This window comes from Palaemon carinicauda, unplaced genomic scaffold (genome assembly GCF_036898095.1).
Source record: "Palaemon carinicauda isolate YSFRI2023 unplaced genomic scaffold, ASM3689809v2 scaffold75, whole genome shotgun sequence".
NCBI lineage: Eukaryota > Metazoa > Arthropoda > Malacostraca > Decapoda > Palaemonidae > Palaemon > Palaemon carinicauda.
In genome coordinates, this window is record NW_027172038.1 from 255,866 (window position 1) to 280,351 (window position 24,486).

Sequence of the window (24,486 nt, forward strand, 5' to 3'; positions counted from 1 at the left end):
CTCTGGCACTCTTCACCCCCTGGGACCAGGCCAGAGCTGCTCTGGCCTTTGGGGGCTTCTGAGTTCCATACACCTGGTCCAGGACCGTGTCCTTGCCTTCGCGAGGGGCGATCTCTGGGTCCTTGAACCTGTTAAGCTGCCTCATCAGGCTCAGGGCCTGCCAGAAGGCATGCTCAGACTCGTGCTGCTATCCTCCATGCAGAAAGGCAGCTAAGTCTCCTGTCCCCAGAGGCTCTTCCTGGGGAGACACGTGGACGTTCTCCCGGGGTCTGGCTGGTTCCTGACGAATCCGCGAAGAAGACTTCGGAACTGTTTTGGAGTCCTTGGGTTCCCTCCTGGGCGGGATACAAGACTCCAGCAAAGAGGTCTGGAAGGTACCTTCCACGCGAGTCGCTTCTCCTCCACGAGGAGGGGACTCCCCCCTTGGTGCCGAGGGAGAGTCCCCCGCCTCACTGGACTCTCCTGAAGACGGAAAAGCCTCGTCCACAGGAGAAGGAGAAAACGACTGCGAAGGGGATGGAGCCTTCCTGACAGACCTCTTAAGAACCAACTTCTCCCTGGAAGAAGTCACCACGAAGTCCACTCCTCTCCTCTTCAGCGGGGACGAGTCTATCCTTGGCTTGTGTCCCAGATCGGCGAGTGCTGGGTTCATAGCCTGCACTACTGCTCTCATCAAAAGATCAAACCAAGACTGACGAGATACGGACGCAGTGTCCGTAATTCCCGCTGGAGGGAAGGGGATCTCCTGACCCTTCGGAGTGAACGCAACTTGGCCTACCTGCAAAGAAGAAAGGGAAGAATGTTGCCTTGACCTCTCCGACGATTCTTCCTGGTCCTGAGAGAGACCTGCGCTTGCGCGGAGGCGATCCTGACTGCGATCTGGAAGCACGCGTACCTGCTGCTGCCACAAGCTGCGGAACCCGGCGAGAACGGGGGTCGCGCTGATACTCGCGCGGAGGAGGATCCAATGAATCGTGCGCAGAGGGCTGCTGGAGCGCGGGCGCGTAGTCGCGCGGAGATAAACGCGATCGCTCGTGGGCGCGTTGGCGAGGGAATGCGCGGGCGCACAGGTGATCGCTGTAACTCAGGAGAAAGACAAGGCGCTGGAGATCTGTGGCGCGTGGGCGAGCGATGGCGAGGCGGCGAGCGATAGTGCGTTGGTGAACGCTGGTACGTTGTCGAGCAATGGCGCAGGCGAACGACAGCGTGTGGGCGAGATGGCTGTAGGAGACCTATGTCGATCAAGGTCCAGGTGGCGCTGACGCGTAGGAGCGCGCTTGCGCGCAGGTGATATATCGCGCGGGTGCTCAGGAGAATGCCGAAGCTCTGGAGAACGCTGATGTACAGGAGGTCGCCGACGCGCTGGAGATCGCTGACGTGCTGGAGATCGCTGGCGCGTAGGATGTTGACGCGTAGACTACTGCGCAGGATCAGGTGGCGCGACGCGCAAAGGCGAACGCTTGCGAACGGGCTCAGGATGAGAAGGTGCATGTGCGTGCGGGCGCGCAGGAACTCTAGAAGTCCGCACAGGAGACCGTGCGCGCTGGTGCGCAGGTGAAGCAGAACGAGTAAGAATGTGTGGGCGAGGAGGAGTCTGGTCCTTGCCCGCGTCCAGATCCGGAGATCTAGGGCGCGTGGGCGAGTGTTGGTGCGCAGGGTGCGTATCAGGAACTGGATGCGCAGGTGTGCGTTGACGAGCAGGAGATCTTGTGCGCTCAGGAGACCGCTGGCGCCCTGGGCAGGCAACAGGAACAGGAGGTTGTTGACTCTCTACAGGAGAGCGCTGACGAGCAGGAGAGCGCTGACGATCAAGAGAGTGCTGGCGAGCGCTGACGAGCAGGAGAGCGCTGGCGAGGTGAGTCAGGACACTGCAAAGCTGGAGAGCGCTTACGCGCTACTACGCGTGAATGTGCTGGAGGGCACGCAGGGGAACCCTGGCGCGCAATGGAAACCACCACACTGTGGGAGACATCCCTTTGCCCCGAAGGGACCGATGCCTGTCGGCTGACGAGATCAGAAGCCTGCTGCACATCTGCGCCGGAGGTGGAATTTCTGGTAGGCGTAGGAGATCGCGAGCGATCACCGGAGAGGTCCAAGGACGTGGCTGCTACAGTCTGCTCCCGACGAGGAGGATCCTCATCAGAGGACAGAGGAGGGGACGACTCGAAGAGACGCCTCTTGACTCCCTTATAGGGAGATGGGAGGCCCCTGCGACAAAGAGGACGACGAGCCTTATGGCGAAGGCGGCCACGAGGGAGGTCATCAGGATCGTCGGTCCTCCTAAGAGGAGTCTCAGACAGAGCGCTTCCCCGAGGGGAAGGCGTACCCGCAGGAGAGACCGTGGGACCCACCTTCCCCTTCGAAGGATGTTCGGAAGGGGGAGGAGGGCCTTCAGCAACGTCCGCAACATCAGGCACAGCAGAGGTTTGACCAGACCCGTCGGAAGCCTCTTGCCACCACAACATCGACAATAGACAGAGGGTCTACCTCTGCTATCACCGGCAACTGCTTGACAGCGGCCCCCAACTGGATAAGGTCAAACAGGGCTTCCTTGGAGGGCAAGCCCTTAAGCCCCAAGGAAGCCCAAAGCTGAAAGAGATCATCGTTAGAGACAGAGTTATAATCATCAACGTTAGAATCAAAATCCTCCCCCGGGGGAGGAGGGGGAGCCGCCCTGCTATGGGAGGTGACGCCCTCTCCCGCACCCCGAGATCGGGAAACAGAACAAGGGTCTACGCTACCACTCGGCGGCTTCTCACGAGAGGCCGGCCGAGTGGGAGCTTCAGAGGAGGTTTGGGCAGCGGAAGAAGAGTCCCTGGAGACTTCCTCCTTCAAGGCAACTCTTGAAGGAGAAAGGTCTCTCTTGGACTTTTTCTTACGCCGGCGGGCAAACCTCTTCCACTGGGAGGCAGACCACTCCCTACACGTTACTTCCTTGTCACACAGTTGGCCTCAACACTGCGGGCAAAGGGTGTGGGGATCAGTTTCGACCGCTGACATGAAGGTACCGCAGGGGCGGCCAGCGATTCCAGGGCACTTGTGCATGAGGATAATAAAAGGGCGAGGCCAACTTCCAAACACACAGCTGAGGAAAAGCAAAAGAAAAGATTAAGGCCGTCAATAGCGAGGACGATAGACAGACACGTCTGCACATCGTCCGAGCCAAAAGTGAAGAGAGACAACTCACCGGTGTGTGGGGGAGAGGCCTTCCCCTACCCCTTGCTAACTAGCGCGGGGGTAGTTAACCCTCGTTAAAATTTTATTGGCTCGTCAATTTCAGCTACGCCGAAAGTAAACCCAATGTAAATAGCGTGGTGTGTATTTCGGTTATGGAACAATTCTATTTTACAATTTTTCCTGATATGTTATTCATGAATCTAGTTGGAAGAGTTCCTTGCACCAAATCACCAAGACAACAAAGATTCTTCCCAATGACCCAAAAGAGAAGGTTATACAGTCTTTAAACTTACAGTCTATATATTTCTATCCCTAACCTAACAATCAAAGAAAATAAAACATCACATTTCGCAAGTTAAAACCAAAGATATAAACCACAAATTCTCTACCTGCAAAGGAAACCAGTTTCATGATTATGCCATGGCACAGTAAAAATAAGTTTTCTCCAATACAAAGGTAAATAAATATAAAAAACAATGTTTTATTTACGTCATAACCTTAAAATCAATGCTCTTATAAATGTTTGTTCACTAACACTTTTTGCAAAACATGATTCAATCTGGCAAACCTTTAAGAAATAAAGAACAAATTGACAATAATTCTCAGAATGTTCAAATGTTACAAACGAATCTTGGATGTTGGTATTGAAAAGATTTGACTTTTAAGCTAACCTGAAGTCTTCAATATATGACTGACACATCCATTTCTAAGTTCAGCTTACGTGAAAGTTTGATAACATAATGGCTTGTGATTCACATATGATTATTAACAACCAAAAATGAAAGACCATTAATAAGGATTGATATTTCTAAAAGGGTCTTATGAATACAAATTAGTAATAAGGGTGCTAGACAAAGTGTGCGATGTGTTTGAAAGGTTTTATGGCCTCAAACAAACCGCAGGATGAGAGCCTGTCTTAAGGTATGGGGTGTAAGTACTGTATTTAGGCAAAGGGTAATCTAAAATGGAGCTTTCGGTGCATGCTAGTGTTGGATGCATTAAGTGTGGGATATCTTGCACAATCCTTCAGTTGGACAATGTGTACATCAAACATAACGTAAAATATGTAAACCTATAAAGGAATCATAAATGAAATTGTATGTTAACATGTGAATCCTTTACACAATGCGGAGTCTTGTAACTTCTGTTTCAAAATGTTGCAAGTTAAATACTTTGCAATCAAACCTTAGACAGAATTTTCATTAGACAATTCAGTGCATCAGTCTGAAGTTTCAGGTCCCCTGGATAAGTAGTTTGCAGACACCAATAGTGAAAAAGATACATTAATTTGTGGACCTAAAGAGTAAGCAAAGAGGAAGACTCATAAAACAGCCTCTAGTGATTGTACAGATAATTAAATGAGCTCAAATGTTGGAATTAAATTAGGGAAGAAGATGTTCGTAGTACTAAAAAGAAGCAGGAAAGTTCTGTACCAATATAACTAAACTATTCAGTAGCGAATTATTTTCTGTGGATATCTAATTGACATTCTTTGCAGGTATTAACAAATGCTGTACCAAATTCTCTGAGAATTGAAATAAAAGCAACTCAAGTTAAACAATAACATGTCTAAGTGAAACAGCATAATTCTAGGAAGATCTGTCAGGAAATAATTAATGTGAACAGGATATTTCACACAAACATTAACACATTTGGACGGGTAATGCAGTAGTGCCCTTGCACTTGGGGAAAATGGTCTAGTCCTTCAAGAGTCCTATATAGGAAATGTTCTTTACTAAAAGAAAGATATTAATTTCCTAATACGGAGTTGTCTTTTCCTAACTTTTGAAAGAGCGATAATCAGTACCTGTGTGTGCTATTCTTATGTTGAGTCAATGACAGAATATCTCTGAAGATTCCTTTGTAAGTGATGGAAAATTTAACAAAGCTTAAAGAAAAGATTTAAGATGGAAGATGTGACCAGACAGAACGTAACTCAAATCCAATAGAAAAGGCTTTCCTTTTCCTAACTTCTAGCACATACTATTAGTCAATGTTTGTTCAACTAACCGTCTGACTTCTTTGACAAAGACAAGCTTGATAGAAGCTAAACAGTATTTTGAGGCAAAAGTAAATAAATATGCTTATTGAACTCTTGTATATACTGTAGTCTTACTATCCTTTTTTTCCTAGGGGAAACTACGGTCTTTATCAACAATGTCTGTATTAGCACAGGGAAACTAATGTATACGGTAGACTTGCCCAACTGAACCCTTTTCAGAGTGAATCTCCTCCAACCTTCTCTGCAGTCTAATAGCACATATATCTTCAGGGTTTAATCCTGTTTACTAAAGGGAGTTTTTGCTATTTCATCTATAATCCTCATCTACGATTCCTTGACCCTAATATAATCTCTCTCAACTAACAAGTTCTGTAGGTGAAGTAGCTCTAAGGTGAGTTTCTTCCTGTTGAGGTGCTCAGAAACCTTCCACATGAGGATGGGGAATAATGTGGCTCTTTGAATTTAAGTTTTGTACCTGAAAGATACAAGAAGATCATTATACAAATATATTACAAAGTTATTGTACCTCACAACAATGTAAAATTGCTTGTGATATTGAAGAGTTTACACAAAAACACTCCAAGATTATTATCATCATCATCATCATCATTATTATTATTACTAGCTGAGCTACAACCCTAGTTGGAAAAGCAGGATGCTATAAGACCAAGGGTTCCAACAGGGAAAAATAACCCACTGAAAAGAAAACAAGGAAAGAAATAAACTAAAAAGAGAAGTAATTAACAATAAAATAAAACACTTTAAGAACAGTAATAATGTTAAAATAGATCTGTCATATTATATAAACTATAAAAAGACACTTCTGTCTGTTCAACAAGAAATCATTCGCTGCAAGTTTGAACTTTTACTTTAGACATAAGTCTTCTCAAAACCAGAAAATCATATTTAAAGGCTGATGAGATTTTCCTAGACTGAAAATTGGTTAACAAAGCAACATGAAGTGAGAGAAGGTGAACATCTTGGAGAGAAGACAACAAATGATGAGGTTCAAAGGCACAAGATAACATTCTACTGCCAACTGCATTCACTGGCTTCTACAAATCACTGGACTAAGATCATTTCTTGTAGTTCCCCCTTAGAGGATAAAACACTTCAAGACTCTCTTCGTAATACTAATCTGACATTAATCAAAATACTTCATAAATATAACAGACACAAAGTAAGCAGACAGACATTTCCTATAAGAAAGGCTTTGATGCAGATAAAGGCTATAAAGATACTCAGTCTAGATTTAAGAATATCTTTTAGATCTAGATTTGATGGACATTTTTCTGGCCGGATGAAAATGATATTTTAATTATAAAATCAATTTTTGAATATACTTACCCGGTGAATATATAATAGCTGCAACTCTGTTGCTCGACAGACACATACAGTAAAAACTCGCCAGCGATTGCTATACAGGTTGCGGGTGTGCCCACCAGCGCCAACTGTCGGCCAGATACCACTCTCGATGTAAACAAAGACTCAATTTCTTCTCATCCCACTGCGTCTCTATTGGGGAGGAAGGGAGGGTCCTTTAATTTATATATTCATCGGGTAAGTATATTCAAAAATTTATTTTATAATTAAAATATCATTTTTAAATATTTAACTTAGCCGGTGAATATATAATAGGTGATTCACACCCAAGGAGGTGGGTAGAGACCAGTTAAATATGTTTACATCGTATAAGCTAAGAGATTTTTATTTCATTTTGACAGTTATCAATATAACAAAACCAAAATAAATAGGTACCTGGTAAGGAAGTCGACTTAGACGATTACTCTGCCTTGTAAGTACGTCTTCCTTACGGAGCCCAGCGATCCTCTTAGGATGCTGACAGACCCCCAGGAGCTGAAGTATCAAGGGCTGCAACCCATACAACAGGACCTCATCAAACCCCTAATCTGGGCGCTCTCAAGAAATGACTTTGACCACCCGCCAAATCAACCAGGATGCGAAAGGCTTCTTAGCCTTCCGGACAACCCATAAAAACAACATTAAAACATTTCAAGAGACAGATTAAAAGGATATGGAATTAGGGAATTGTAGTGGTTGAGCCCTCACCCACTACTGCACTCGCTGCTACGAATGGTCCCAGTGTGTAGCAGTTCTCGTAAAGAGACTGGACATCTTTCAAGTAAAATGACGCGAACACTGACTTGCTTCTCCAATAGGTTGTGTCCATGATACTTTGCAGAGATCTATTTTGCTTAAAGGCCACGGAAGTTGCTACAGCTCTAACCTCGTGCGTCTTAACCTGAAGCAAAGATCGGTCTTCCTCACTCAAGTGTGAATGAGCTTCTCGTATTAACAATCTGATAAAGTATGACAAAGCATTCTTTGACATAGGCAAGGATGGTTTCTTAACCGAACACCATAAAGCTTCAGATTGGCCTCGTAAAGGTTTAGTACGAGCTAAGTAGAACTTAAGAGCTCTAACAGGGCATAAGACTCTTTCTAGTTCATTGCCTACGATCTCCGATAAGCTGGGAATATCGAAAGATTTAGGCCAAGGACGAGAAGGAAGCTCATTTTTGGCTAGAAAACCAAGTTGCAGAGAACAAGTAGCTTTTTCTGACGAAAATCCGATGTTCTTGCTGAAGGCATGAAGCTCACTGACTCTTTTAGCCGAGGCTAAGCATACCAGGAAAAGAGTCTTAAGAGTGAGATCTTTCAGGGAGACACTGTAAAGGCTCAAACCTGTCTGACATGAGGAATCTTAGGACCACGTCTAAATTCCACCCAGGAGTAGCTAAACGACGCTCCTTAGTGGTCTCGAAAGACTTAAGGAGGTCTTGCAGATCTTTATTGTTGGAAAGATCTAAGCCTCTATGCCGGAAGACCGATGCCAACATGCTTCTGTAGCCCTTGATAGTGGGAGCTGAAAGGGATCGTCCTTTTCTCAGGTATAAGAGAAAATCAGCTATTTGGGCTACAGAGGTACTGGTCGAGGATACAGAAACTGACTTGCACCAGTCTCGGAAGACTTCCCACTTTGATTGGTAGACTCTAATGGTAGACGCTCTCCTTGCTCTAGCAATCGCACTGGCTGCCTCCTTCGAAAAGCCTCTAGCTCTCGAGAGTCTTTCGATAGTCTGAAGGCAGTCAGACGAAGAGCGTGGAGGCTTTGGTGTACCTTCTTTACGTGTGGCTGACGTAGAAGGTCTACTCTTAGAGGAAGACTTCTGGGAACGTCTACTAACCATCGAAGTACCTCGGTGAACCATTCTCTCGCGGGCCAGAGGGGAGCAACTAACGTCAACCTTGTCCCTTCGTGAGAGGCGAATTTCTGCAGTACCTTGTTGACAATCTTGAATGGTGGGAATGCGTAAAGATCCAGATGTGACCAATCTAGGAGGAAGGCATCTATATGTATTGCTGCTGGGTCCGGGACTGGAGAGCAATAGATTGGAAGCCTCTTGGTCAGAGAGGTTGCTAAGAGATCTATGGTGGGTTGACCCCAAGTCGCCCAAAGTCTCTTGCACACATCCTTGTGGAGGGTCCATTCGGTTGGAATTACTTGACCTTTCCGACTGAGACAATCTGCTATGACGTTCAAGTCGCCCTGGATGAACCTCGTTACTAGGGAGATGCCTCGATCTTTTGACCAGATGAGCAGGTCCCTTGCGATCTCGTACAACGTCACTGAGTGGGTACCTCCCTGTTTGGAAATGTACGTCAAGGCCGTGGTGTTGTCCGAGTTTACTTCCACCACTTTGCCTCGAAGGAGAAACTCGAAGCTTATCAAGGCCAGGTGAACCGCCAAAAGCTCCTTGCTGTTGATATGCATGCTCCTCTGACTCGAGTTCCACAGACCTGAGCATTCCCGACCGTCCAGCGTCGCGCCCCAGCCCAAGTCCGATGCGTCCGAGAAGAGAACGTGGTTAGGTATCTGAACTGCCAGGGGAAGACCCTCTCGTAGGCTGATATTGTCCTTCCACCAAGTCAGACAAGACTTTATCTTTTTGGAAATCGGGATCGAGACCGCCTCCAGCGTCTTGTCCTTTTTCCAGTGAAAAGCCAGATGGAATTGAAGAGGACGGAGGTGTAGCCTTCCTAGTGAGACAAATTGCTCCAGGGATGACATCATCCCTACCAGACTCATCCACAGCCTGACTGAGCAGCGTTCTTTCTTCAGCATCTTCTGGATGGAGAGCAGGGCTTGATCTATTCTGGGGGCCGACGGAAAAGCCCGAAAAGCTTGACTGTGAATCTCCATCCCTAAATACAGAATAGTTTGGGATGGGACCAGCTGCGACTTTTCCAAATTGACTTGGAGTCCCAATTCCTTGGTCAGATCTAGAGTCCAATTGAGATCCTTCAGACAGCGACGACTGGAAGAGGCTCTGAGAAGCCAGTCGTCCAAATAAAGGGAGGCTCGGATGTCCGATAAGTGGAGGAATTTCGCCACATTCCTCATAAGCCTCGTAAACACGAGAGGAGCTGTGCTTAGGCCAAAGCACAGGGCCCGAAACTGGTAAACCACATCTTCGAAGACGAATCTCAGAAAGGGTTGGGAGTCTGAGTGAATGGGGATGTGGAAGTAGGCGTCCTTTAGGTCTAGAGAGACCATCCAGTCTTCCTTTCTGACCGCTGCTAAGACTGACTTTGTGGTTTCCATGGAAAACTTCGTCTTTGTGACAAAGACATTCAGAGCACTGACGTCTAGCACCGGTCTCCAACCTCCTGTCTTCTTTGATACTAGGAAGAGACGGTTGTAAAACCCCGGTGATTGAAGGTCCGAGACTTTGACCACCGCTCCCTTCTCTAGCAAAAGAGACACTTCCAGTTTCAGGGCTTGTCTCTTTTCTTCCTCTCTGTACCTGGGAGAGAGATCGATGGGGGACATCGCTAGAGGGGGTTTGCGTACAAAAGGGATTTTGTACCCCTCTCTGAGCAACCTCACAGATTGTTGATCTGCGCCTCTCTTCTCCCAGGCTTGCCAGAAGTTCTTGAGTCTGGCACCTACTGCTGTCTGAAGTTGCGGGCAGTCAGACTCTGCCCTTAGAGGACTTGGATCCTTTCCTCTTCCCTCTCTTCCCTTCGGCACGAGCACCTCCCCTGCTGGAGGCTCTGCCACGAAAGGGCGGGATAAACCGAGACGCTGGAGTGTCTATCCTAGGTCTAGCAGACAATGTAGGCAAAGGGGGAGCTTTGCGAGCCGAGGACGCAACTAGATCGTGGGTGTCCTTCTGCACTATAGACAAGGCAATTTCCTTAACCAAGACTTCAGGAAACAGGCACTTGGACAAGGGCGCAAAGAGTAGCTCAGATCTTTGACATGGCGTCACTCCAGCAGACAGGAAAGAACATAGAGACTCTCATTTCTTCAGGACTCCGGACGTGAATGAAGCGGCAAGTTCGTTGGACCCATCACGGACGGCCTTGTCCATGCAGGACATAATGAGTAAGGAAACATCCTTATCAGCAGAAGAGATTTTCCTACTCAGGGCTCCTAAACACCAGTCTAGGAAGTTAAAGACTTCGAACGCCCTAAATATACCTTTAAGAAGGTGGTCCAGGTCCGATGGTGACCAACAAATCTTCGAGCGTCTCATGGCAAGGCGGCGGGGAGAGTCTACAAGACTTGAGAAGTCGCCCTGGGCAGAGGCAGGAACTCCCAAGCCGTGAACTTCTCCCGTGGCATACCAGACGCTCGATCTAGACGAGAGTTTAGATGGGGGGAAGGCAAATGCTGTCTTCCCTAAACTCTTCTTGGTCTCTAACCAATCGCCTAACAGCCGTAAAGCTCTCTTGGATGAGCGAGAGAGAACGAGTTTAGTAAAGGCAGGCATGGTAGTAGGAACGCCTAAGACAAACTCTGACGGCGGCGAACGAGGAGCCACAGAAATAAAGTGGTCAGGGAACAACTCCTTAAACACAGCCATGGCTTTTCTAAAGTCCAAGGATGGTTGAACTGGTATAGGCTCATCAAGTTCTGAAGGTTGATCCTCAGGATGTGGTTCAGCAACGTCCTCATCTGACAGTTCCTCATCTGATAACTGATGAGAAAACGGCAAAGGTGTGGGCAACGTTTGACTCGCCGAGTCCGGTCGCACTGGTGCATACGTGACGGAGCCGGACGCAGCGTCATGGAACAGCTGAACAGTCTGGTAACTGTCAACAACCACAGGTGCGCGAGGACGCACAGCGTCCACCCGAGACTGTTTAGACCGTCTGGGTTGTGCAGTCAACACCATACCGGGTTGCGGAGGTTGACGCACCGTGTCAAAACAAGTCACCTCTGATGGTTGATGAACGTCCTGAACGTCACCAACCACATCCGTGCGTTGCCTAACGTCAACGTGCGGCTGGAAATCCACACTGGGCCGCATCGGTGGAGGTACAACCCCAACTGGTTGACGCGAGAAAGCTACCTCAACGTCAACAGGACGCACAACAGACCGCTTGGATGGTTGCTGGCCAGTAGGTTCAGCGGCAACCTTCTCCGCATTGTAGTCCCCCATCAAGGACGCAAGCTTGGACTGCATGTCTTGCAGTAACACCCATTTAGGGTCTACGGAAGCAGGTGCGGTAACAGACGGGGTGAGCGACTGAGACGGCACAACTTTGCCTCTCTTAGGCGGCGAGCAGTCATCAGATGACGGCAACGGGTCCGAACTGTCCCAGTGGCTACATCCGGGACATTGGACTTGTCCTGAAGGGACCGACTAACGCTTTAAAGGTCTGGAGACCTTGGTCCAAGGTTTCTTACGAGAAACACCTTCGGACGACGAGGTAAAAATGGGCTCTCTCGTCTTACGTTGGTAGGGGCGATCTTGGAGAGATACGCCTGATACCATAGAGGGAACGTCTGTTCGCTGATCAAGGCCTCTCAAACCCATGAGTCGTACGACATTGCTTCTCCCCTGGGCTTGGGAGCTTGCAAGAGGTCCCGGACTAGGAGGACGACAGGCACGAACAGACGAACCCTCGAGCGCAACACTGTTCACAAAACTTTGCGTAACACTAGGCACTTTGACACTATCCTTCGTGGCACTTTGGCACTTGAGTTCCTTAACGTCCGCCATGAGTTGATTTCGGTCACTTGCTAAAGACTCAACTCTCTCCCCCAAGGCATGAATAGCACGCATCATGTCTGCCATCGACGGTTCCTGAGTGCTAGGAGGGGGGTCAGGAACAACCACTACAGGGGAAGGATTAGGTTCAGGGGCATGTGGAGAGGAAAAATCTACCGACCTAGAAGAACTTCTCCTTACCCTATCTCTCTCTAGTCTGCGTGTATATTTCTCAAATTCGAGAAAATCGAATTCCGAAAGGCCCACGCATTCCTCACACCGATCTTCCAATTGACAGGTTTTACCCCGACAATTGGAACAAACAGTGTGAGGGTCGAGAGAAGCCTTTGGAAGACGCCTATGACAGTCCCTAGCATTACATTTTCTGAACTTGGGAACTTGTGAAGGGTCAGCCATTTTGAATTAGTCAAGGGAAAATTCCAAAAAAACGATCAAAGTCATCAACAATTAATCCGATCCAAAAAAGAGTTCAAGGATTTATTTGAAGAAAAACACCTGTACTGCGAAAGCTCAAACCAAATTAAAGTACTTCACCAAATATGATGGGAAAAACTCCAGGTTCAACAGCGAGTAAAGTACGTCTTGTCGACACGTCGACAGAGAAGAAATTGAGTCTTTGTTTACATCGAGAGTGGTATCTGGCCGACAGTTGGCGCTGGTGGGCACACCCGCAACCTGTATAGCGATCGCTGGCGAGTTTTTACTGTATGTGTCTGTCGAGCAACAGAGTTGCAGCTATTATATATTCACCGGCTAAGTTAAATATTTAAAACTGAATATTAGATAACCATTTCTTACTCAAAATAATTTACATAAAAAGAGAGAGAGAGAGAGAGAGAGAGAGAGAGAGAGAGAGAGAGAGAGAGAGAGAGAGAGAGAGAGAGAGAGAGAGCGAGCCTTATTGCCTTATTCTAGAATATGTTTGGGTTCCCCCAGGTCCCTCAGTGTGAGGCACATCGTACAATATACATAGCCATTACAATTACATAAAAATACAGTACTTTGGAATAAGAATATACAACAATGTTGATAAAAGTAATTAATTACTGCATCTTATTGCATAATTAAAATCACCCTATAGAGTCAGTTTTTATCATTCACAAACACATGGTATTTCATATATAAATGCTGGTATATATAGGTATTTAATAAAATGACCAATTCGTAGATAATTTGTATTTTTCCTAACCATACAAACCTTAGCTATTTAATATGGGTATTACTTTCGGCATAGCTGAAATGACGAGCCATTAGAATTTTAACGAGGGTTTACTACCCCCTCGCTGTTACCCTCCCCCCCTCACACACCTGTGACTAGCTCACTTTGCGTAGAGGTAGGAGTTCCCGGGGGACAGGGCTGGCGGGCAAGTTTGATTAAATAGCTAAGGTTTGTATGGTTAGGAAGAATAAGAATTATCTACGAATTTGTCATTTGTTCTGTAACCGAAATACAAACCACGCTATTTAATATGGGTGACTTAACCCTTAGGTAGGGTGGTAAGTCCCAGCCATTACTGGCTTTTGGCTTTTTGCCCGGGGACTCAGTATCAGTGCTCAATATAAGGAGTCCCTGCACATCGCAAGTGCCTTGCTCTGCAAGGACCGCGGCCTACATATGCTTGTGTGTGAAGGAATGAAGTGTGACTCGTCCTAGGAAGTTGACCTGAAGTCATTTAGATGGAATTCTAGGATAGGACGTTCCCAATACCACCTTGTAAGGGTATGGGGACGTAACAGTATTATCTTAATACTAGGAACACAAGGAAACATGGGTTACCTGCAGTGGTTTGAGGTCAGCTGTGCAGAGAACCCAGGATGCTGCTTTCCCCAAGAGAAGGGAGGATGAAGAAAAGAATAAGGGCCAGGCATACCTTTTCATTCACGCAGACTAAAACCGGGTAACAATGCCCTCAACCTTCTGCTACTTGTCCATTAAGGAGCCTGAGGTTTAAACCAGCTGTTGTGCAGCCACCACAGGGCCGATAGAGAACGTATCGAGCCTCCTGTGGTTCATGTCTTGCAGGTAGTGGGCTGTGAAGGTCGTTTGATGCTTTCAAACCCCAGCTTGTAAAACCTGTGTCACCGAGTAATTCTTCTTGAATGCCAGGGACGTAGCAATGCCTCTGACATCATGTGTTCTAGGGCGACGTGACGGAGGAGGGTCGAGATTCAGGGAATGAGGGATAACCCTGCGAATCCACGCTGAGATTGTATTCCTAGTGACCCTCCTCTTCGTAATTCCCGTGCTCACGAGCAAGGCTTGCACCCGAGGATGAATTGCAGCTGTTCTCTTAAGATAGAGCCTCAGACTCCTTACTGGGCACAGTAGGAGATGGTCTGGGTCATCTGTTACAGAACGGAGACTCGAAATCCGGAAGGAGTCGAACCGAGGGTCCGGCAATCCTGGATTTTGAGTCTTATCAACAAACTCAGGGATGAAACTGAACGTTACCTCCCCCCATCCCCTTGAATGGGCGATGTCATATGAGAGACCATGAAGTTCGCTGACTCGCTTGGCCGAGGCCAAAGCAAGTAGGAACACCGTCTTCCAAGTCAGGTGGCGATCAGAAGCCTGGCGTAATGGTTCGAAAGGAGGTCTCTTAAGAGACCTGAGGACTCGAACCACATTCCATGGAGGAGGTCTCACTTCCGACTGAGATCAGGTAAGTTCATAACTTCATACGAGTAGAGAAAGTTCCAGCGAAGAGGAAATGTCCATTCCTTTGAGCCTGAAGGCAAGACTTAGGGCTGAGCGATAGCCTTTCACTGCCGAGACTGAAAGGCGCATTTCTTCCTGCAAATACACGAGAAACTCCGCTATTGCTGGAATAGTGGCATCGAGTGGAGAGATACCCCTTCCACGACACCAGCCACAGAAGACTCTCCACTTTGCCTGGTAGACCCCTGCGGATGACTTTCACAGGTGTCGAGACATCCTTTCAGCAACTTGTTGCGAAAAGCCTCTCTCTGTGAGGAGACGCTGGATACTCTCCAGGTGTGAAGCCGCAGCGATGCTACGGCTTTGTGGAAGATGTTGGCATGTGGTTGTCTGAGTAGCTCGTGTCGAGGAGTAAATTCTCTCGGGAGTTCCGTCAGGAGCTGCAGAAGGTCCGGGAACCACTCTGCATGATGCCATAGCAGAGCTATCAAGGTCATCGAAAGGTTAACCGATATTCTGGTCTTGATGAGTACCCTTCTCATCAGACAGAATGGGGGAAAGGCGTAAACGTCGATGTTGTCCCACCGTTGTTGGAAGGCATCTTGCCAGAGTGCCTTGGGGTCCGGGACTGGGGAGCAGTACGGCGGAAGCTTGAAATTCAATGCTGTCGAGAACAGATCCACCGTCGGGGAACCCCACAAAGTCAGGACTTTGTTGGCTACTAGACGATCCAAAGACCACTCGGTACTCACTATCCGAGATGCCCTGCTCAGACTGTAGGCGAGCACATTCTTCTTGCCTGGAATGAAGAGAGCTGATAGTGGAATCGAGTGGACTTCAGTCCATCTCAGTATCTCTACTGCAAGATGGGATAGCTGCTCTGAAAAGGTACCTCCCTGCTTGTTGATGTAAGCCACTACCGTGGTGTTGTCGCTCATCACCACCACGGAGTGACCCGCCAGGTATTGTTGGAACTGTTGAAGTGCCATGTATACGCCCTTCATTTCTAGCAGGTTTACATGGAGGCACTTTTCTGATTCTGACCAGAGGCCTGAGTTCCTGTGGTTCAGAACATGGGCCCCCACCATTATTTGAGGCGTCCGAGAACAGCATCAAATCCGGGGGGAGGATGAGAAGATCCACTCCCTTTCGTAGGTTTTCATCCGCCAGCCACTACAGAAGGATCGTCCATTCCGCAGGACCCATAGGGACCAAGACGTCCGGGGAATCGTGTCCTTGATTCCACCGGGACTTTAGTCGCCATTGCAGGGATCTCATCCTGAGGCGACCATTTGGAACTAGACGGGCCAGTGAAGAAAGGTGACCGAGGAGACATAACCACGATTGGGCTGGGAGTTGTTCTCGTCTGAGGAAAGGATCTGTGACCCTCATCAGCCTTGCTATCCTGTCGTCTGATGGGAAGGCTTTGTGGATATTGGTGTCCAAGATCATGCCTAGATATACCAGTCGCTGAGTTGGAAGCAGAGAAGACTTCTCGAGAATTACCATGATCCCAAGATCTTGGCAAAGTCCCAGAAGCTTGTCTCGGTGTCGAAGAAGGGTCGACTCTGAGTCTGCCAAGATCAGCCAGTCATCCAGATAACGGAGGAGACGGATGCCGATCCTGTGTGCCCACGAAGAAGTCAGGGTAAACACTAGTGAATACCTGAGGTGCTGTGGAGAGACCGAAACACAGCACCTTGAAATGGTAGATCTTGTTGTCTAGGCTGAATCTTAAGTACTTCCTTGAAGATGGCTGGATTGGGATCTGGAAGTACGCGTCCTTCAGGTCCAGTGTACACATGAAGTCTTGTGGTCTCACTGCAAGTCTGACCGTGTCCGCTGTCTCCATGCTGAACGGGGTTTGTTTGACAAACTTGTTCAGAGCTGAGAGGTCGATGAATGGTCTCTAGCCTCCAGACGCCTTCTTTACAAGAAAGAGTCGACTGAAGAAGCATGGGGAACCGTCGACGACCTCCTGGAGAGCGCCCTTCTTTAACATGGTCTCAACTTCTGCCCGTAGGGCTTGCCCCCTTACTCTTACTCTGGCAGCAAAGTCTCCAGTCCCCAAAGGCTCTTCTTGCGGGTCTTGTTGGCTCTGGGCGAATTCTTGAGGATGACTTGGTGACTGTCTTGGAGTCCTTAGGTTCCCTCCTGGGAGGAATACAAGACTCCAACAACGATGTCTGAGGGCTCTTCTCCACCCCAACCGGGGACGATTCTCCTGTGCGAGGCGGGGTTTCTCCCATTAGTGCGATGAGAGAACGCCTCACCTCGGAAGATTCCCGAGGACGGATGATCCTCGTCCACAGGAGAGGGAGAGAAAGTCTGGGGGGGGGGTAAGGAAGCCTTCCTCAAGGATGTCCGAGGAGCCAGCTTGACCCTTGGAGAATTTACCATGACTTCTACTCCTCTCTTCCTCTTCAGTGGGGTCAGATCCGCCATTGATTTGAGGCCCATCTCAGCGAAGGCAGGTTTGACAGCCTGCACGACAGCTATGATGAGGGACCCGAACCATAGCTGCTCACAGACAGCTGCGCTGTCAGAGACTCCCTCTGAAGGGAAGGGGATCAGGCGATCCTTCGGAGAAGAAACGACAACTGGCCCTGCCTAAAAAGAAAGGGAAGAAGAAGAAGGTTGGTTCCTGGACCTATCTGGAGACTTCCCTCCCTCCTGCGAGCGCGCTGGTCTGTGCTTGCAGGGGGGGGGGGGGAACGTGAGGATGACGACCTGGCAGTTCTCGTTCCTGTAGGCTCGCGCGGTGGCTCGCGTTGTGCCTCCCTAGTAGGCCAGTCATTTTATGGATATACCCACCACAAATTGCAATAGTAATGAAACTTTGCATTTTTGCTTCTTTTGACCCATGTAATAACATAGTAAAAGTCAAGGAAATTTGAGGCATTGGAACACATTCATTTCGAGCAACCACTTTTTGAAAGTTATGCACGAAAATATGCTAATAGAAATAGCATAACATTTTTTGTTATAACAGTGCTTTTGTTATTTCTTTCACATTTCTCAAAAGATGTCAAACATTTTTATTATTAAATAAATAAATTGAGATAATTAACGTCTAATAGCCTTGTTTTTTTTTCTTTTTAGGTTAACCAGTAGCATGGACGATTGCGTTTTCTGCAGCGAGTCTCTCGGCAACGGCGAACAAACCACGAAATTAGGTGCCAAGGGGTGTGATGGAATAAACAAGGCAAATGACCTACGGCAGGCTGATATCAGTGTCGCACCTGGACAAGTTGTACACACCAGATGCAGGAAGGACTTCTGCTCCCAACTGTCTATTGAGCGAGACATCAGAAAACGCAAATATGACTGTACTGGTGGTTTCATCAGCACTGTGCGTGCGCGTCGATCTGCCAGTTCTGCGTTTCACTACAGCGAACACTGTTTGTTCTGTGGAACACCAGACAAGTACCAGGGCAGACAAAAATCGCATAAACTTATACCAGTCCGAACAGTGGACTTCCAGAAGAAAGTTACAGAGAGCTGTGTTGAACGCAATGATGAATGGTCAGAGACAGTAAAGGCTCGAGTAGAATTCGTCCAGGACTTGCATGCCGCTGACGCAGTCTATCACAATATATGTAGCATAAACTTCAGAACTGGGAAGCAGATTCCACGCCAGTTCCTTACAGTGCCAAGCAAGCGACCTAAGTATGGTAGACCGGCTGATGACACACGGAATGATGCATTCATAAAAGTCGCAGAGTACCTCAAAGCCAATGACGAGGAACAGACAACGATACCGGATCTCATAGGAAAAATGGGGGAATTTCTTCTTGGAACTGATTGCACACCTTATGGATTCAACATCCGTACAATAGATGGCCTCAACACATTCCACGGGATGGGAATGATTGCGTCTGTCACTCCAGGTACCAGGACATCAACAAGAGTGCCACGTGTGTCTGTGACACTGAAGGATGTTGTAGCTGTGGGCCGAATAAACATCCGACATCTGACAACACCTTGCGATGGGCTAGATACTCTGAGGTATGAGGTTCTACAAGATGAGATGGAAAAGGACAGATCTACCAACCTTGACCTCCTCTGGAAGCTGTCCCTCACATTACGCTCACCACGACCAGCATGGTCTGGCATGATGCAAGCCGTGCACACTGGTGTACATCCAGGTCAGTCTACAGTCTTCCTGCTTCCCATGATCGACATCAACAGCAGTGATCCAACTTGCATCTATTCAACATTGACATTTCTATCTGAGCACGCCAAACAGTACAACGCAAAGGTCTTCATCACATTTGACCAACCACTTTGGTGGAAGGCACTTACCATCATCGAAAGTCAATCGGAGGGCAGTGACTTGCCTAAGATTGTACTGCGCATGGGGGGCTTCCACACGTTGATGAGCTTCTTGGGGAGTATTGGAAATATCATGTCAGGATCTGGACTGCGCTCTGTTCTGGAACTGGTGTATGCCGAGAACACTGTAATGCACATGCTGTCTGGCAAGGCATATGACCGAGCTATCCGTGGGCATCTCTTGGTTGATGCAGCACTGAACACTCTCCTCGCAGAAAGGATACTTGGTACGCTAGTGCCTACTTGTTCGCAGGCTAAGAATGATGGTCCTCAGGGTATTGTAGAAGATGACGAACCAAGTGAAGACGAGATAATGCAAAGCATAGATGATGCACAGGCAGCCATAGATCCACATGATACCGAGTCAGGGTCGCAAAGTGTGGGAGCTGGACCAATTGACCTGTGTGAGCTGCGAGACCTGAATGATTCATTGATGAAGGGTGAGTGTTCTACTGAAGATATCCTTTCAGCCCTGGTTCTGGACTCTGTTCGTGACATCATGAATGTTGCCCGACAATCGATGAAGGATCTACGTACTGCACAGCTATGGCTGCAATACATGGACATGATTGACATATTGAGGACATTCCTGAGGTCGGAACGCACTGGAGACTGGCGTCTGCACGTGCACGCTTTGCACGACCTGTTGCCCTACCTGGCAGCTGCAGGCCACAATCTCTACACCAAATCTATTTACGTCTACCTTCAGCGACTGGCACAACTGTCTATTCAGCACCCCGAGGTCCACCACCAGTTCCAGAATGGATACCTCGTAGTGCGGCGCTCAGATCGGTACTGGGCCGGCTTGTCCACAGATCTTCTGACCGAGCAAGTGCTCATGGGAAGTGTGAAAACCACAGGGGGACTGACAAGGGGCCATGGCATGAGCGAGTCGCAAAGGATCACGTGGCTGCTGTCCACCCCCATATGTGCAGAGGTCAACATGGCCTTGCAAGACTACACATCAGTGCCGTATGAGACCAGTGACCAGCACAAAGAACAAAGAGCAGCTTGACAAGCACGGGACACAGATGACACGCACAAACTCATTGGCTACCTGTCATCAAAGGATCCCTTTGGAAACGATCCAACTCTGCAAAGCATTGACACTGGCATCACAGCTGGAAATTCGGTCAATGCTGACCAAGCAGCGTCAGTGGGCAGGAAGATCTTAGATGGAATGGTTGGCAAAAAGGTTCTTGATCACACGTTCAAGAAAAAAAATCAGGTTGTGACTTTAGACACACATTCATCAGTGAAAAATGGCAAAGAATCTGTTCTGATAGATCCTAAACTGTTGTTCCAACGTCTGAGTACGGCAGGATCACGCTCTGGTGACCTCACTGATGTCTTCAAGTACGAACTATGCAGTTACCCACCAGCACTGTTTCAGACCATTAATATCCTGCTTGAGGCCGACAAGCCAGCGCTAGCCGAGGCCATTTGGAAACAACTCCCCCTTGCCGTTCGCAACACAGTGCTGCCACAAAATGTGCAATATGTTCTGGATGGTGGGGCATTGCTACACAGAATTCCTTGGAATTTTGGCGAGACCTATGAAGGAATCTCCAGTCACTACATACGATATGTTGGAGACAGGTATGGTAAAGCTGTCATAGTGTTTGATGGATATGTGAGCGCACCCTCCACCAAAGATGTAGCGCACAGCAGGCGCGTTCGATCTCACAGCAGTCCCTTTGTCAACTTCACAAAGGACATGGTATGTACTATGAAGAAAGATGACTTCCTTGCCAACCAAACAAATAAACAAAGCTTCATCAATCTACTGAGTGATGACCTTCAACGGCAGCACAACGATGTTCTTCATGCCAGGGCAGATGCAGATGTCCTCATAGTGGAGACAGCCATTGCATGTGCAAACACCAAGGACACCGTGGTAGTTGGCAATGACACCGATCTTCGTGTTCTCCTATGTAGTCATGCAGGGCCCAAATCACACAACCTGTTCTTCCGACCTGAGCCTAAGCTGACGTCAAGGAGGCAAGCAAGATGTTGGAATATCGAGCAAGTGCAAAAGACACTTGGACGCCATGTGTGTGACAAGCTCCTTGTGGCACATGGACTCCTGGGTTGTGATACCACGTCAAGACTGTACTCCATTGGCAAATCAGCAGCTTTGAAGAAGCTGAACTCCAGTGCGTATTTCTCTGGGCTTTTGGCAACGTTCAACAATCCTGGAGCGTCGAAAGAGGATGTCATGACAGCTGGAGAGAATGCCGTGGTTTGCTTGTACAATGGCTAGCCCGGGGAAACACTGGACATACTAAGGCTTCAGCGCTTCTGCCAGAAGGTTTCAACAAGCAATGTCAGAGTTGAGCCTCGTACCCTGCCCCCTACATCAGCATCTGCAAAGCAACATTGCCTACGGGTGTATGTTCAGGTTCAGCAGTGGCAAGGAATTGGCATGGATGCCAATGGTTGGGGATGGGCTATCCGTGACGAGAGAATGGTTCCCGTTATGACCGAGATGAAGCCTGCTCCAGATTACCTGCTAGATGCCATCCACTGTGGCTGCAATACAGACTGCAGCACCCGACGATGCAGCTGTCGCAAGTACAACCTGGAATGCTCTTCCGCCTGCAGTGAATGCAAAGGACTTCACTGTTCTAATGTGACCTTGCCAGAACCAGAAAGTGATCCAGAAGAAGAATGCGCTCTTGCTGGTCCTGAAGATGAATAAACATTTGTCAGTGTGGTCTGGTACATGGAGATGTCTTGGCAACATGATTAGACTTGACTCTCAGTTCATTCAACTCTTGATCCTTGGTCATGGTCATCTTAATTTAGCTAAGGTGAATGCCGGTGTCGTAATGTAACATGTATACAGTTGTTTGTCTAGACTCTAGAATATACACTGAAAATTTTATGCAGATTTTTTTTCTTCAAACCTTCTCTTAATGATTGCAAAATTTGGAAATGTTCCAATGCTTCGATTTTCCTTGATTTTTAGTATGTCATTCTCCACTAAATTTGACATTGAAAAATGCATGTTTCATTACTATTGCAATTTGTGGTGGGTTCGACCCAAAAATGACGTAGAATGACTGGCCTAAAATATAACCCAGTGAGGAAAGGAAATAAGAAAAGATAGAATAGTGTGCTCGAGTGTACCCTCAAGCAAGAGGACTCTAACCCAAGACAGTGGAAGATATGAAATAATTTGGTGGTCTCTTAATTAACTGTTTCCTCAACAAAGATTTTCATCTTAGTTCCCTGTCTAACTACTGAATTCTTTTTTGTCTCCAGCCTTTACTTCCTTTTTTGTATAAGCCTTCTCCATGATCTTCTATCCAGGCCCTCCTGTTCTCTTCATCCTTTTTCCCCGCATATCATTTGCCACTTAATCTTCCCATATCTGACCTTTGCCCTTCCCCTCTTCCTTCCCTCATCTACCTCTCTTTCCATGACCCTTTGGCACTCCTAAATCCATACATAAAATAGTTGTTGTGTTCCAAGCTAGTCTATCATCATCTCACCGAAACAAGCGAAGACGTTGATGAAGACTGACTTTAGACTTCTCTCCTCTTCTTGAAAAGACTCCCTGAGACGGATACTGACTGCTGTTCAACTACAGCAGACTTATAGTTGTTGCTCTACTTATTCATAGGGTTAAGATCTTCAGTTATTGAATATTTAATTTACTGGCATTAACATTACTGTCTGACGTCAACAAAGTTAAGGGTTGAAACTGTGGCATTTTATATTTGATAGACTCGGATACCCCGCTACCAATATCGTAAGAACGATTAGCCACACACTATTGAAATTATAAATCTTAAAAGTATTTTGTGTTTTTCCTCATTATACAAACACAAGTCGTTTAGGTGGGATGGCCGTTGCATCTTTTAACGGGCAGTTAAGCAACGAGTGGGAGCAGACCGAGGTGCTCTGCCCCCTCACCTGTGGGAGTTTCTTCACTTATGACCTCTCGGCTCAGAACTGAGAGTAGCTGAGGAGGGAAGTATAATCTAAAGGACTTACATTTGTATAGTTAGGAAAAGTAACAAACTTGTGAATAAATTGTAATTTTCCTAGCGATAAAAACCTGGAGCTCTTTACGTGTGGGTGTTTATTTCCGCGGAGCTGAATATAGCTGTTAAAGCTATTTCGAGGTGTAACTACCCTCCGCTAGTTAGCGTGGGGGGTGGAGGGGATAGTGGGGAAAGCTAGCCACCCTGCTCTCACTAGCACTAACGACTGACTGTCACTTTTTATTTTGGCTCGGCAAAGACGTAGTCTTTCTCACCCGTCAACCATTTTAACCGGTTTATGAATGAAAGCAACTAGCCTAAAGATTCATACAATGTCTTTTTCTCTTTCAGAGCGACCTTCCTTAGGGCTCACGGGTTTCCCGTGCAAGGCAGGATAGCCAGAGGCCTTATGGTTGGGCACTCGAAGGGAGCACACATCCTGCCTAGACCAAACCCCCGGCGAGAGTCTGAAGGTCTTCGACTAAGAGTATTGCGCCCGCTCGACTGTTTCGGCCTCGGCTACTACTTGCCACGACGATCGCTCTGCTTCGGCAGGCAGGCGGGAGCAGTCACTGACAAGGACTCCTAACAATATTAGTTACAAGCACTCGGAAGAATTTAATTTACAATTTACATAATTCAACTAACAACTTATTACTCAAGTAAACAAGAAATGAATATGGACAGTCAGAGATGTATCATATCTTAATGGAAAAGGGATCAAGTGTTGATCATATGTGTACAGTATATGGTCAGGATCTAGGACATTGTCTTCTCCCTTGTCCCTGCCATTCATGAACGACTTTTAAACCTTTCAAATGTCCTTTCAATGTCCTTAGATAAACAAAGAATAAGTTCTTAACTATTTAGCATCCAACACCACCTGGTCACTTTGCTCTACGATGTCCTACCTTCCTGGCTGATGTCTGCTCATGATTACCACCACACAGATAAGGCACTGCTTGTGGAATTCTCTGTTGATGCAACTCTAAATTCAAAATAATTCTACTATCGTTAGATTTCAACCTGAAGGCCCGCTCGTAAATACATTAGTCAATGCAGGTATTTAAAACTGAAAAATAACTAAAACATTCGACAACAGACAGATAATTGACATGTCTTTGTGGATGCCAACAGCAAGGAAAATCCGCAAGCATTTCAAACCGCAGTAGAACTTCAAAAGTTCAAAGTTCCAGCAAATGTTTTTATGTTGACCAGGCTGACATGAGTCTTTTTATAGTTTATATAAAACATATCTGTTTTTCCAACTAGGGT

General features: G+C 47.2%; 1 long non-coding RNA gene across 3 annotated transcripts in view; it reads right to left on the reverse strand.

The window, feature by feature from the left end:
- Positions 1-3,641: 3,641 nt before the first annotated feature.
- LOC137637447 (uncharacterized) overlaps positions 3,642-24,486 on the reverse strand; it is a 106,483-nt gene continuing 85,638 nt past the window's right edge. For 2 of the 3 annotated variants that reach the window (XR_011043635.1, XR_011043634.1), the window contains one exon: positions 3,642-5,654. This is a non-coding gene — a long non-coding RNA (uncharacterized lncRNA). The remainder of the gene's footprint in view (positions 5,655-24,486) is intronic. The other variant, XR_011043636.1, reaches the window with a different exon arrangement.